A 15,216-nucleotide genomic window follows, 5' to 3' on the forward strand; every position below is an offset into this window, starting at 1 on the left:
ACCAATAGTAATCCAGTCTAACACACAGGGCCTTAATAGTCAGCCTTTTCTTTGTCCTTATGTTTATTGTGAATCTTGAAATAACATTCAACTGAATTTTTAAAAAAAATTCTAACTCACAAATCTCTCCATTTTATTAATTTATTTATATTTATTAGGATTACGAACATTGCTGGTTTTATTTAAGTTCATTACTTGTTTTTATGTACTATTCCTAACTTTATTTATTGATTTTTTTTAAAAAAATTTATTAGTTGCTCAAAACATTACAATGATCTTGACCTATCATACATTTTATTCAAATGGGGTATGAATTCTTATTTTTCCACATGTACAGATTGCAGTATCACATTGGTTATTTAGTTTTCTATCTTCTGATAGAATAACCACCTGTTCTATGTTCCCTCCTCCCTCTCTGTTATTTTCAGAATTTACATATTATGCTTCTGAACTTTTAGTGTTGTCCTTTCGTGCGCAGCTATAAAAAATTTAAGTTATTTTTTACTTGTACGCTCCTCTTAACCTGATGAGAATCCTGGGCCTCTTTAACTCTGACCTCATGTCCCATAGTTTTTGTTAATAATTTTAATATTACCCTTTTGCAATACAAACTAAAGTGTTATAATTCTTATTCAAAAAGATTCTTAGATTTAATACACAAGCATATTTTATTAGGTCCAGGTTTGTCATTGTGTCCTTTTTTCCCTGTACCTTCTTTCTGAATTTACATTTCTTCTTGTTGATAAAAAACATTAAAAAAATAAGAATTGATAGATACTTAACATAATAACCTCTATATCTTTAGATCTGAAACCTATTATCCTTGCTAGCTACTCTTCTGACAAAGGATTAATAGCCAGAATATTAATGAACACAAAAAATTAACACCAAAAAAACCCCAATCAATAAATGGACAAATGACCTAAGTAAATATTTCTCAAAAGAAGAAAGGCAAATGGCCAACAAATATATAAAAAAAGTTCAATCTCTTTAGCAATCAGGGAAATGTACATCAAAACTACACTGAGAGTTCATCTCACTCCAAATAGAATGCCAGTAATCAAGAATACAAATAATGGGATGGGGATATAGCTCAGTGGGTAGAGTGCTTGCCTGGAATGTACAAGGCCCTGAATTCAATCCCCAGCACATTTGTGGGATATATTAATGTATAAAATGTTTAATTAACATAAGATATTAATTACAAAGCACTTGAACTAAATGAATCCTAATTCTGATGAAAGCTGAACATAAACACTTCATTAGCAAAATGAAATGGCACTTGGGGTAAAATGAAGTTGCCAGCCATGGGGCAGGTGAGCCAGAGTCCTCTGCATTGCTTGAAAGCCCCCAAACCAGGGCTCGGTGTCCAGCTAGAGGGTCCTGTCATTGTGCACAGTCCAGGATTGGCCCACTTGAACACCAAATTCCCTGATTTAGCAAAATTGTATTCTCAGTGACTTCAAATCAGTCCCGTGACCTGGATAGACTGGGTGGGTTTATGCTCTCTATTGATCTCTGCTTCCTGCCAGCAGCTTCCTTCACCCTCCTCAGGTGGCTCTTCTGTCTGCTCCTGAGGCTCTGGCCTTCCTAGTGGTCTAGCCCCAACTGTTGCTTCTCCTCCCTCTTCCTCCTCAGTTTGTTTTATTCACATTCATAGTTTTAATACTAAGTATATGATGAACTCTTTCAAATTCTTATCTCTAGACCCTCTTATAAGTTCCCTTAGCTATTATTTATATCATCGTGATACTGCTGTTAAGGACTGAATATTTTTGTTACCCCACAATCAATATGTTGAAATCCTAGTCCCCAGTGGAGACTAGGCATGCAAAGATGGGCCTTTGGGAGGCAAATAGGTTAAGATGAGGTTACAAGGGTGGGGTCTTCATGATGGGATTAGTGTCCTTATATAGAGGAAGAAAGACCAGAAATCTCTGTGTTTACCATGTGAGAACAGAGAGAAGGCAACCATCTATAAGCCATGAAGAAGACCCTCCCCAGGAACCAAATCTGCAGGTACCTTGACATTAAACTTTAGAGTCTCCAGAATCATAAGAAAAAAATATTGTAGTTTAAGTCACCTAATTGATGACCTTTTGTTATGGCAGTCTGAGGCGACTAATACAACTTTGTAGACGTCTCAAACCAAACATGCAGAAAGAAGCTTGTAATCCTTCTGACTCCCTGTCCTGATTTGTGGTAGGCCCATCCACACAAATGGCCAGGTTGTAATCAGAGCATTGGTGCATCTCTTGATCTGGCTTCATCATTCTCCTTTTTCTTAAAAAAATACTCCTTATTGAGGTATAATTCACATATTATAAAATCTACTTCTTTTAAGTGTGCAACTCAATGGCTTTTACTATGTTCACAGAGTTGTGTATCTACCCCCCCCCCGAATCAACATGTTTATCACTCCAGAAAGAAACCCCACAACTTTTGCCATTCCACTTTTTCTGTTCCTTCTGGTTACAATCAACTCTAAAGATTTACTAATTCTGTAAGTTTCATACAAATGGAATCATACAATATGTGACCCTTGTGAATTTCATTTAGCATAACATTTTTGAGGTTTATCCCTGTTGTAGCATGGACCAGTTCTTTATTTCTTTTCAATGGATAGATAATCCTACCATCATTTCTTCTGTGGTAAACTGTACAAATTCCTGATTTGTTCCTTGTTTTAGTATTATTTCCTTTAGTGCTTTCTCCCCACTCTTCCCAGAGGAATCTGTAAGCATTATGCTGCTTAAATCCCACTTAAGATCTTCTAGTGCTTCCCACTGTTTGCAGGACATCCAAACTTCTGGGTGTGTCATAGCAGTCCTAAGGTGCTTCTCTTCACTACCCAGACTTTTCCCACCCCATCCTGCTGTGCCCTTGGCGCAGTCATGGGGAGCATCTGTTTTGCCTGTGTCCTACAGGTGCATCCCCTCTCACAGAATGTCCTTCTTCCAAAATTCAGCCCGGAACACTCTGGCTCATCCTTCTTTATCTACTCGTCATCTCCTCTTTGAGTTTCCACAAGACCTTGAAGATAATTCTATTAGGCATGTGCCACTTGCTCTAAGGATTTCTGAGTACCTGTGAATTCCTTGAGTCCCTGTCTATCCTCAGGGCCTGGATTGTAATACAGGCAGAACTTGGTAAATGTTGAATAAATAAATGATTAGAGATAGAAAGAAATATACTATGTTGAATTATCCTGTTAGTGGCTCACAAAATAATAGCAATTGGAAGATTTTTATTTGAGCACATGTGTTGAAAACCTTCAGTTACTAATCATCATCCTATTCTTGGATAAACCTCAAGAATGGCAAATCAAATCTACCTTTAAAAGGGACACAAATTTTACTGCCTGGAAATAGCTTAATTTACTTATCAAAAATTCACTAGATATACTGGTGACCACTCTATTTCACCTTGACACTAATAGCTCAAGGATCTCAGTAAATAACTGTTTCATAGGAAGTACTTGCTTTTGAATTTCACTGAGCAAAACGCCCTTTGCACACATACAATAAATTTCAATCATGTGATTCTTGTGACTGAAGGTATGATTAATAGATGTAGGTATCAAAGGGCTCTGTTACCACATACTAAATCTAAGCAGCTCAAACAGAATTCATTTTTAGGAAGTGGGTGGCTGAGCCTCACTGAATGGTCAGTGTCCTTACCTTATTATGAAACTGAAATTAATTCCATGAATTTTGTTTAATACCATTTTTAAAAAATATTTAAGTCTGGTAGGGTTCCTACTCTTTCATTCATAGTGGCAGTATTAGGATACCTTCTGAAAAGTTAATGGTATTGGGCAACAGGTGATATTCAGAGACAGAGTGTGGCCTCTATATTTAGAAGAACATAATAAGTAAGAACTGAGGTTTGGGCTGAGTGGTAGAGCATATTTGCCTATCATGGGTGAGGCACTGGGTTCGATCCTCAGCACCACATAAAATAAAGGCATTGTGTTCATCTACAACTAAAAGAAAAAGAAAAGGAAGAAGAAGCCTAAGTAAAATGATAGCCCCAAACATCAAGAGTTAGGGTAAATCAACATATCTACCCAAATACCTCTCCTTTCCATGTACATTCCTCTTCTACCTGGAAAATTACTTCAAGTAGCTAGAATTCAAGTCCTGGACAGTAAAGCACTAGGAGTTTCCCTCCATCCCATACCCTAGGGCACTTCTCAGTTGTTTTCTTGGGTGAACCTGTGGCTGTTGAAGGCTCATAGGCAATAAGAAAAGCAATGAACCTCTATAAAGAACCTCACTTTCCATGTCCAAACCAGGGGACAAAACTTCATGTATGTTATCAAGATGATTATTACCTGACAATATTATTAGGCCATCTCAAAATCCTCCTCTTCTGGCACATGAAAAAGAGCAATGGCACTCAACTTCTGGAAAGGCTAGTCTTCCATATGCTCTATCCAAGGCAAAGAATTTTCAAAGAAAGAGTTTGGGTGATAGCATAGAACCTATGTTTGATTAAGAGAGTCATAGTAGGGGAAACCCCAAATCTATAGAGTCCCTTCAAATTTTTGGCACATGTTCAAACTTGATTGTATGGAATGAGATTCTGAGAATCCTCAGGGGAAAAAAACATCAACAGGAAGACTTAAAAAGTCAAGGAGAGATTTCTGCAGATATCCACTGTTGGTGAGACAGAATTTGAATCCCATGTCCTGCTGAATTAGATAGGCTTGGCAAATATCTCAGGTTTTTCACTGAGTCTACAGAAAGGGTATGACTTAGAATAAAAAACACTTTCCAGGATTAAGAAAACCACCATAGGGCTGTGGTTGTGGCTCAGTGGTAGAGTGCTTGCCTAGCACATATGAGGCATTGGGTTTGATCCTTAGCACCACATATAAATAAATAAAGGTATTGTGTCCATCTACAACTAAAAATATTTTTTTAAAAAAAGAAAGAAGAAAACCACCATAAGATTGTTAGCAAAACCTATATAGATGACCCTGACAAAACTTAAAAATAAAACATAACAAAACCTTTTCAAGAGATATTTGATCCATCAATAACTTAATTGTTTGAAAAAACACAAGCGATATTTTCACAGGAAGATAACAGAATCAAGAGTTTCTAAAATGTATTATCCATAATGTTCAAAATACAATTTTTAACAATGCTATACAAATGAATAACATAGGGAAATGTCATTCAGAGACAGGAGTAGGGTAACAGGTGGGGGTTGGGGAGGCAGTCAATAACAACAATATGAAAGGGGTGAGAGACAATCAGATCTTGGAGTTAGCAGACAAGGACTGTAAAAATATATTCTGATAAATATGTTAAATAAGCATGTAAATATAATGGTAGACAAGGTGAAAATGTGAAATTGAAAGAATTACATGGGAATTCTAGATCTGAAAAGTACATTTGAAATTACAAATTTATTGACTAGTATCAACACAGATTGGACACAAGTGAATATACTTCAAGGTATGTCAGTAAAATTATTGAAAGAGTTTCAGAAGCACAGAAAATGGGGGAGGGGGGAATGAACAAATTTCAGTGACCTGTAGGATAGCATCAAATGGTGTAGCATATATATAACTGGAGTCTTAAAGAAAAAAGAGAGAGAAAAAGAGGTATAAAAAAATCACTTAAAGAAGTATTGGTCAAAATATTCCAACTTTTAGTGAATAAATGACAAAACAAAAATTATCAGAATACATATAAAAGAAAAACACATTTACCGACATAATGATATACTGCTCAAAATTCATCCAGAGGGAGGGAAAAAGACACATTATATACAGGAAAACAATGATAAAAAATGATTATTGAGTTGTCATGAGAATTATTGGAATCTAGGAAACAATGGGATGATGACACATTTTTAAGTGGCAAAAGCAAAGTCTACAAGTCTACTTGGAATTTAAATCCATTGGGAAAAAAAGAACTGTTTGCCATCAGTAGTATTGTTCCTAAGATAATTACTAGAGTCATTCTTATTTGTTAGATTTGGAAAGTAACATAAAAAATTCAGTTTCCAGTAATGGTGCCCTACAGCAACTCTCCTATTGAAAACAGCTATAAATTCTGTACAAAATATTTTTACAATCTTCTTAAAAGAATCACAAAGCTGACAAGATAACAAAGAATGACATTGTCAAAATTTGACAAGACTTGGGAATCCAGGTAAGTACATGGAATAAAAGCCATTTTTTCCCCTTTTGGGTATTGAACAATCAGAAAAAACTTGAACTTTAGTTTGGACAGCCATGTAAGACCCAAGGGAAAAAAATCAAAGACCCAGACAATCCAAAATAGAAGAGTCTGAGAGGTAACACGGTTCACACTAAGCTAAGACACTAAAGAACAAACTCAAAGCAAAAATGGCATAAGTGTAGTGACACTCAGATGTATTTATAATCATAATTTATATCAGCTGGATGTTCAAAAAAATCTTAGCAATTAATTCACTTTAAAGTAGCTTTGAATTTTGATAATGCCTCCAGACATCCACAAGAAGCAAAAACAAAACCCTCCTGAAGAAGACACCTCTATCTCAGAGCTCATATTAGTCTTATACTTTCTAAAGGACAGTGAGTAGAACACAAAAATAAACCAGGAATATAAAAGAATAAGTCAAGTCATCATGAGCAAGAACTAGAAAACAAGAGTCCATTCAAAGGCTCCTCTAATATCTCAAGTGTAAGAACTACAGAGACAGTAATTATGAAATAACTACTAAGTTTAAAGAATAAAAGATCATTCTGAAAATATCTACTACAAACAGAATGTTATTTGGAGGGGGAGAAAAAATACCCAGCAGATTTGATTGAAAAAAGAACCAAGGTGAATGTCAACAAAACCAAAACTTAAAAGGATTAAAGGATTAGAATTAAGACATGAGAAAATGAACTATAAGATAAATGAGAATAAATTACCCAGAATAAAACAGAGATGACATGCATGGTGGCACACACAAGTAATCCCAGCTACTTGGGAAATGAGGAGAAGATTGCAAGTTTGAGGCCATCTTTAGCAACTCAGTGAAATCCAGGCTCAAAAAAATAGGAAAGAAAGAAATTCAGAGATAAAAAGATGGAAAATATAGACTAGAGAAAGGAGAGGACCTACATTATACATATAATTAAAGCTTTTTTCAAAAAGAGAAGAAAGTGCAATGGGTGACATATTTAAAGAAATTATGAGAATTAGGCAAAATTAAAGAAATGCCAACCTAAAGATTTAAGAAACCTAATAAAGTCCCAAACAAAATAAAAAGGAATCCATACTCTGACAAATCAATAAAACTACAAAACACTAAAGACAAAGAAAATATGAAATATAAAATAAGAAAGTGGCAAAACACAATAAAATATTTGTGTCTGATATATTAAATAAAATAAGTAAAATGCATTCTGTCACATACAACTAAGGAGAACAAATAAAAATCATAATAATAAAAAGTAGCGCTAGTGTGGCTCTGATTACTTCTGAAAGTTTTAGGAATGAAGGAGATATTAGGGCTAGGGTGTGCCTTAGTGGTAAGTGTGTGTTTAGCATGTCTAATGGCTTGAGTTTGAACCCCAGAACCAAAATATAAATAAAATAAAATCAACAATAAAAAGAAAGATAGTGGGACTGGGGTTATCTCAGTGGTAGAGCGTTCACCTAGCATGCATGAGGCACTGGGTTCAATACTCAGCACCACATTAAAAAATAAACAAAATAAAGGTTGTGTCCATCTACAACTAAAGAAGAAATTCTTAAAAAAAAAAAAAAAGAAGTAGTATCTGAAAAGACATTTTAAAAGAGTAGCTGGATCTGGGCATTATGGTACACACCTGTAATTTCAACAGCTCTGGAGGCTGAAGCAGGAGGATCTGGAGTCAAAACCAGCCTCAGCAACTTAGCAAGGTCATAAGCAACTCAGTGAGGCCCTGTCTCTAAATAAAACATTAAAAAGGGGGTGGTGGGGCTAGGGATGTGGCTCAGTGGTTAAGCGCCCGTAGGTTCAATCCCCAATACCAAAAAGAAAAAAAGACATCTGGAAACTTAAGTGACAGAGCTTATAGAAAACTATTTCATTCTTGATCATTTAATCTCTCTCTCTGGCCTCACTTTACCTATACCTAAAGTAAGGGTTATTTTCAAAGTTAGTTCCAGCTCAAAGATTACATTGTCATTATATACTTCAGTCAGTGGGAGGTGATTCAAATTATAATATTCTACTGCCTAAAAATAAAATGCTAGCTATCATCAGAAAGAACAATGGAAATAAAAAAGAAATCATATCCCAAATTCTATAAAGCTATCCATATATGGAAAACTAACACAAGTGTTGAAACTGCCAAACTTTTTAAAATATATACTGTGTGTTTTGTATATGTAAAAACAAAAAGCAATAACTAAAGCACTTGTTCTAAACCTTGCATATTATAACTATAAGGGAGCTTTAAAACATGAACAAACAAACGACAACAACAAAACCCAGTAATGCCAGGGACCACATTTCCAAAAATTCTGATAAATATTATTGATTGGTCTGGGGTGAAGCCCAGGGAATAGGTAACTTTTAAAGTTCCACACATTATTCTAAGACTTCAGCAAGGTTTGAGAAATGTTAAAACTTAAATAACAAATAACAAGATATGTTTTAAAAGAGTAAAACCTCGTAATTAAAGCTTGTGAAATTATCAAGGCTATGAATAGAATGAAAAATGAACCTGCTCACAAAATTATACCATACCATCATGGGGTTTACCTTTTCCAAAAATAAAGGAGTAAGTTAAAGGACCAATTGAAATTGAGGATTAGTTGCATAGAGTAGTAAGTGTGTACAATGTTACCCAAGGTATAATGCAAACTTTATATAATTATATTCAGAAGAGCTCATATGAATTCCAAGATAGCAGATGCCTGGGGGTTATCAAAGAGAGCAGTTACTTTCAAAGTATATAACTATTTTGAAGCAGATACTCAAGATCATCATTCCTATTAAAATGTCCTTAGTGCAAGGGTCAGAACCAGAATACTAGACTGCATGGACCCAGGATGGCACATACATACTCTAGCTTTGAAAGAATTCATGACTGAAGATCATACTTTTCTCTGGGGATAAAAGAAATAGAGTAAAACTTAACACAGTGCATTTGCTGCTATTTATTTATTCAGCACTTATTTGTGTTATGTACCACACCTGTACCAGATACTTTAAAATAACTCATTTAAGTCTCACAAGGCAATTAATTATCCTCACTTTACACACAAGAAATCAAGGCTCTGGAAGGTCATTTGGGCAAATATGTATTAAAGGCATGATATACAACAGTAAATTGTAGAGCATGGAATTAAACAAAGATCTATACCACTGTGCCTTTCACAATATTTTATATATTATCATAATAACAAAAATAAACATCATTTTAAGTGCTTACTTTTTTCCACTTAAATGCTTAGAAAGTCTTCTCCACAGTTTTATGAAGCCACTTCATCAAAAGATGTTTCAATCATTTTTGACTCCCCTTTTTCTCAAATTTTACATCCAACGCCTAGTACATCTTGCTGGTTCTATCTTCAAAGCTGTTCAGAATCCATTATACTTTGATGACATAACAAAAAATACATTCATATATCCCTGCCACCCTCACTCATTTATAGCCTGAATTAACTCAGCCTCCTAACTAGTCTTCCTGCTTCTTCTACCCTTCCACATCTATTCTCATTTTGGCAAAGGGATCTTTTTAAAGACAGCCATTACCTCTGCTCTCTGATTAAAACATTACAATGGCTGCCCATCTTGCTGAGGTATAATAGGCAAGACTCAGTACTTCTATGACATTATTTTTTCCATCAGCTTTCTCTACTCTTGCCACATCTGCCTCTTTGTTATTCCCCAAACATTCCAAGCATTCCCCCTTCTCCTGGCTGCTTCCCCTGCTTACACAGCTTCAATTTAGGTTATTACATTTTCAGGTTTTAACTCAAATGGCATCTTATCAGTAAAAGCTTTCTTCCCCTCTCAAGTATTACACATCCCCCTTATCCCAACAGGGCATTTATCACCTTCCAATCTGTTATGTATGTATTTATCACTGTCTGCTCCCAATTTAAACTTGATTAGAGCAAGATCTCTTCATTCTCTTCATTGTTGTATGTTTTCTGGTACCTCAAATGGGATACAGCATGAGGTAGGTACTTAAGAAATATATGCTGAATGAAAATATAAATTATTACTGACAAAACCCAGATTCATGAATACTCCAGCATACAACCTCCACACCACATGCCCTGCACAATCTTATAACCAACTACATACAATTCTAGCACTTTCTGGTAAATATCCAAGCCTCTTCCAATTCTACCACATATAATCATCAAAATCTAGGGCCAAGCCAGGAACAGTGAGTGGTGCACACTTATAATTCCAGTGACTTGGGAGGCTGAGGCAGGAGAATCATAAGTTCGAGGTCAGCCTCAGCAATTTAAAGAAACCCTGTTTCAATTTAAAAATTAACAACAAAAAAAGGAGGGATGCTGAGGATGCAGCTCAGTGGTAAATCACCTCTGGGTTCAAACCCTAGTAATCCCCAAAAATCAAGGGCATGGGTTATGGGGAAGGACCAGGAATTAAACCCAGGGGCACTTAATCACTGGGCCACATCACCAGACTCCTTTTTACATTTTATTTTGAGACTGGATCCAAGTTGCTGAGGCTGTTTTTGAACCTGTGATCCTCCTGCCTCAACCTCCCAATCTGCTGGGGTGGTGAGCACTGTGCCACTGCTCCCAGCTAGGGCCACTAATTTTTGTATTTCATATATTTGCTTTCCTAATAGTTAGAAAATTTCAAATACTGACCTTTGGGTTCTCTTTAACTCAAAGCATTTTCCTCCAGCTCTCGTTTCCTTCACTTTCAATTCTTCCCTCTTATGCTATTCTAAGAATATTAACCTTCCTAGCAAATTAGAAACTCTGATTCTTCTACATATTGTTTATTTTCTATTATACTAACTAGACTACATGTTTCTTTGGGGTTTTTAGCACAATGTCTCACATACAGAAAATATTCTCAAATCCTATTAGTATTCCTTCTCCAATTCCTTTCACACATGTAAAGCTCAGTAATACCTTGATTATTCTTTTTTCTCCCACAAATAGCCTATTCTCTTAGAGTGGGAGAACATTGCCAAAAGTTAATAGACAGTCTATTAAAATGTGCCTGGGTAAATAAATGACAAAAGTTTTTGGTACAATATAGCTGTTTCCTTACTCTCAAAATCAGAATGTGGCAGAGGCAGGCCAGGTAGTTGGGACCTTGGATTGCCTTTGAAAACTCTGCCTTGTCAACTTGAAAGAGACAGAATCTTAAATCTTTGTTGGTGTTAATAACATGAGAAGAAATTTTAAAATGATCCATATTTCATCAAAATTCATTTAACTATTTTATTTCCTATTGTTTTACTAGGAATATTTCTAATGGTGAAGAAGAAAAAGGAAGTGAAATGTTTGAATTTAATGATGATCTGATGCAAAAAAAAATGTTGTTTTTTTTTTTAAATTTCCAATTTCACTAATAAGGGAGACAAAGATCACAGAATACTGCAAACCCTCTTCCCCTTTAATACTTAGGTTCAGAAAATATGACAGTTTTTAAGTTTCTCTATGGGAACTTAATTTTAGCACGAATCAAGACACTGTAAAAATGTATTGTTCTTAATATGATGAGCATGAATGAGAAACCTACCTTAAGTTTAAAGTGTTCATGTGTGTGTCTGTGTCAAAAAGTAAAGATTGACAACACAGGAAAATCAAAAAGTTTAAACCTGAGGGAGAGGGTGAACAGGACAGGATGGATTAGAAATTCCCAAACTCCTACTTATAGTATTGAGTTCTTGTTTGTTTTTGACCAAATTAGCATGACTTATTTTACAATTCCTAAATCAGAAATTAAAATATAAGCAGCTATATAAAAAATCATATCCTGCAAATGCACACATTAATGTTAAGCCCTGCCTTTAACTCTTTCTTGAAGCCTGAAATCCACAAGCTCATTTACACAATGCATTACTAATAAAGGTAAAAATGTATAAGCATTCAAACTTGTTGGGTACTATATAGACATGATCAGACTCATTCTAAGAAAACTTACAAATTTCAAATAGACTATATTAGAGCACCATAACAGTAGAAATGAAAGTCACCAAAGAATATAAACATACAACTGTAGAAATACAGACTTAGAAGAAATCATAGACACCATGGACAACTTTCACATTCATTCAACCTGTTCATCCATCATCTCCATGAGAGATCTTCCCTAATGATCCCATCTACAACAGCTGCCCCATCACACTTTATTCCTCTACCCTGACTTGTTTTTCCCCACAGCTGTTACCACTGTAAACCATTATTCTTACACAGCTGCACTTGCTGATTATTTGCCTTCAGACTAAAACATAAACTCCACAAGGGCAGAAGCTCTGTCATTTTTGTTAATCCCATAACCTAGACACACATGGTGGGTATTCAGTAAACATGTCATGAATATAAATGATGAAAGTGAAGCCCAGAGAGGTTAAAGGATTTCCTCAAGGTCACAGAGCTAGCAGCAAGCACAGTCCTTATTGATAACCCTGTCTACTATAATCTTGCCTTGTTGGTCTTTCCAGAACCACTTCTCCACAAAAGCAGTCTGTTTTAGCACATGATTCTACTTAACAGATTTTATCTTCTCTCTCTGCCAAAGAAAATACATGTTACAAAAAGAGGTGGGGGGGGGGTAAACTGGATAGCATTTTAACTTCAAGTACTTTACAAACAAAAACTGTACTCAAATTTCCTAAGCATATAGGATTAGCCCCTTAAACAGGCACAACCAATAACAGTTCTTTAAGTTCCTTCTGAAATTAAGTGTGTGCTTTATAACTTTTAAGAACCAGCACTGAAAACCAGCTTACCAACTCAGAATGGCCTGTAAAGTATCAACTCACTTTCATTCTTCTCAGAGCCCACGATAGCTCACCTCTGGATATATTTTATCTGGCAGATTATGTAAGGCAAGTAATTAATACTGAAGCCTCTTTAGCTCCTTTAAAAATACATGCCAATCTCACAAAACATGGAACATAAAATTAACTCTTGGCAAGTTTTAGATTCTGAGAACTGGAACCATCTGCAAACCAAGACTGGACCACAATTACCTAGGTCCTTCATTCAAAATCCATGAAACTAAACGAAACACAGGAGCGGTGAAAAGAGAAGAAAAAGCCAGAAAAAAAGACATTCACATACAAAAAAAGGGAGTTGATATTTCTAACACTATTGCCCAACATCAGTCTCTCACTGAAAGCCAAGGCCCCAGGGACACAACTTGGGCTGTCTTCTTGGATCACTTTCCTTGCAGAAAGAGAAATCAACTATCAATACCTTTGGCAGATAACGTGTCCAGACCTAGGATGGGACACGGTAGGACAGCATGTTTTGCTCAGTGTCTCTCAAAACTACTGTCAGCCCAATTAGTAAAGTAAAAGGGACGCCCTAAGATGTAGCATGGCAGGAGAGTGGAAATGAGACTGGGAGTTAAGAGTGGGAAGCAGCAGAGGAAAAGGCGCGGGGAGGGTCAACAACGCATCCAGAGCTGGAGTGAGAACCCGGGTGGAAGAAGTGGGGTTAGCGAAAGGCAAAGGTGAAGGGAAGAAGGGGATGAGGTTCTGGGTGGGATGGGCGCGAGCCAAGGGGGAAGGGACGCGAGAGGACTGTGGGAGGGACTCGTCGCCGGCTGCAGCAGCCTCCGCCAGAGGCCGGAACCCCTTAGCACCGCCGGCGCCCGCCTGGGTGGTTGTTACTGAAGAAGACGCAAGGACCTGCCTTGCTTGGCCATGGCGGCCGCAGAAACCCAGGGAGCTGCCCAGGCGCCCAGCAGCTGAGGCAACGGAGGCAGCCAGCAGCACCTCCCACTCCCTCCGCAGCTCCCGACCCACACCCCAGTCAGCAGGGAGCAGTCGCTTGGGCGCAGGGCCAGCCTAGCCCGTGACTGGCCGAAAGTGGGTCAACTGCGGCTGCGCCGCAGCCCAGCGCCTGCTGGGAAATGTAGTCGCGGGGCGGGGCGCGGGAGGCCTGCAGGCTGCGCCTGGGCTGGGCGTGGCCGCGGTCCTGCTCCGCCCCATCTCCACCGAGGGGCCTTGGAAGCGCCCGGAGCGGGTTTCTTCTAGGTCTGGGCTAGGCGGCGCTGTGCCCGGCGCCCGCGGATGTCCATCTAGGGCCCTTGGAAGCGCCCAGCGCGGATTTCCTTCACCTATGGGCTAGGCAGAGCTGTGCCCCGCGCCCGCCCGGGGGCAGAAGCTGCGGAAGTTCATGGTCGGCGCTCCCAGTTGTACGCACACTCACACAGGGAAGTATCACGCTAACATATCAGCCCGAGTTGTACATCGTTTAGAGCTTCCTGATCATTTTGTTTTTAAAAATAAAAAAGCTCAAAGCAAGCTGTACTGTCCACCTGCAGGACGTTGGTCCTCCCACCGGCCGCACTCCGTCCTCTCCTCCAAGACCTTCTACTCGCCCACTCAGGGTCGCCGTGGCGCTTGCCTTTTTACCCGAGGGGCTCAAACCTGTTGCCTGATGAGTTTTCATTTACAGGAAACTCTGATCATCTCTTCCCTGAGACAACACAGCGGCTTCCTGGGGCTTGTTCCCATTTCTAGTTTGTTGAGGTCTCCAGAAAAACTCTTTCATCTGAAGTACATTTCCCTTTGTAGTAATCCTGCAGTGAATCCTGTAAATGTTTCAGATATCAAGTAACAGATGCTATGTTTTTTCGGTCTCATTTTTCCTATCATCCCCCACTCCCCGAGATTTTTGCTCAATTCATTAGAGCAGATATTTTGATTTGTCAGTTATATCCCGCGCCCTGGAGCTGTAAGATAGATGACACAGTTCAGAGTTCCTATCATCAGAGATTGAGATTTTATACACACACACACACACACACACAATGCCTTGAAACTACACTGACATTATTATTACCCTATATAAACGTATGATTACACTACTGGTGTGACTCATCACCATATACAGCCAAAGGAATGAGAAGTTATCCTCCATATGTGTTCAATATGTCAAAATGCACCCTACTGTCATACATAGCTAATTAAAACAATTAATAAAAAAAAAAAACTACACTATGTGAAAGAACAAAGTCCCTTTCTGCTGCAGACCAGATCTCCCTTGGGTATCT

The sequence above is a fragment of the Urocitellus parryii genome, unplaced genomic scaffold (assembly GCF_045843805.1).
Source record: "Urocitellus parryii isolate mUroPar1 unplaced genomic scaffold, mUroPar1.hap1 Scaffold_49, whole genome shotgun sequence".
Lineage (NCBI taxonomy): Eukaryota > Metazoa > Chordata > Mammalia > Rodentia > Sciuridae > Urocitellus > Urocitellus parryii.